The sequence below is a fragment of the Heteronotia binoei genome, chromosome 5 (genome assembly GCF_032191835.1).
Source record: "Heteronotia binoei isolate CCM8104 ecotype False Entrance Well chromosome 5, APGP_CSIRO_Hbin_v1, whole genome shotgun sequence".
NCBI classification, from domain to species: domain Eukaryota; kingdom Metazoa; phylum Chordata; class Lepidosauria; order Squamata; family Gekkonidae; genus Heteronotia; species Heteronotia binoei.
In genome coordinates this window covers 21,494,920-21,496,151 of record NC_083227.1, presented here as the reverse complement: position 1 = coordinate 21,496,151, position 1,232 = coordinate 21,494,920, and the positions used below count along the sequence as shown (strand labels likewise).

The window sequence follows — 1,232 nt, the reverse complement described above, 5'->3', positions numbered from 1 at the left end:
AAAATTATCACAGCCCCATGGACTTGCCAAAGACATTACAGTTTTGAGAAAGCAGTGAGCCCATCCTTCCTTGCCTCTATGAGCGGGATCAGTGATAGTACTAGAGCTCTACTGAGCCTCTTTCTTCACTTGATGTATGCACAGTGCTACAGAAGAAGGCACTGCTTTCCCTCCCATGTGAGCCTAGCACATCCTTCCTTCTACTGGGCAAAAACCTTCCCTGACAGGAAATTGGACCAGGGCCATGGCAGGGAAGTGCCAAAGCCCACCCAACAGACCCCATGAACAGGCTCAAGGCTTTCCCAGCCCTCTCTCTGCCTCTCAGAGAGCTGAACCAAGGATGGCTCCTTCCATGTGCTCACATCAGGAGATTATCCTGGATGAGACCCCGCCCCCCACAGGGGCTTCCTCCAAAGGCTGCTGTTGGGGAAAGAGAATAAGCTTGGCTTGCGGCAGTTGATGATTGCTTCACCTCGGGGTTGCTCATTCTCCTGGGTGGGTGAGGGTGGAGCTACAGTGACTGGAAATACCTTGTCATTGGCTCGCCTGTTCTCTCTGAGCCTGGGAGGAGGATCAGGCTTGGTTCCATGGTGTAATGGTTAGCACTCTGGACTCTGAATCCAGCGATCCGAGTTCGAATCTCGGTGGAACCTGCCAAATTCTATTTTTGATTCTATAAATTTGTCTATAAAGTGTAGATGACTGGGGAAGGCAATGGCAAACCACCCTGTAAAAAAGTCAAAGCAACATCACCCCAGAGTCGGAAATGGCTGGTGCTTGCACAGGGGACTACCTATATAAATTTGTCAGGGATGCTCTAGGCTGATCCGCATTGAGCAGGGAGTTGGACTAGATGACCGGTGCGGCCCCTTCCAACTCTAGGATTCTATACCTTATCGAGAGCCTTCAACAGTTTGATCCAGCCCATAAGCAAGACATAGTCAGCAACCTGTCCCAGCTGTTTGGCCCACAAACTGGTACTCTGAGATACACTGCTTCTTTACATGGAGGTTCTTCTACAAGAGACCAGGGCCAATAGTCATTAAGCCGATCCCTCTACAATTTTCTTCTTTAAAGCATACACGGTGGCAAATTATTCCATCTGAAGGAAGAGAGAGACAGAGCCAAAAATGGAAGAAATTCCATCTTACGAAGCTAACTGGAGCAAGTCTTACTGCTAGAGCACACAGATGTATCATCTAAGGGTTTTTTCCCTAATTGCTTCAGGGTGT

General features: G+C 48.9%; 1 non-coding gene across 1 annotated transcript; it reads left to right on the top strand.

Annotated features, from left to right (window-relative positions):
- Positions 1-581: 581 nt before the first annotated feature.
- On the top strand, positions 582-653 carry TRNAQ-CUG (transfer RNA glutamine (anticodon CUG)). The gene has a single exon. It is a non-coding gene; the product is annotated as a tRNA-Gln (tRNA).
- Positions 654-1,232: the final 579 nt, after the last annotated feature.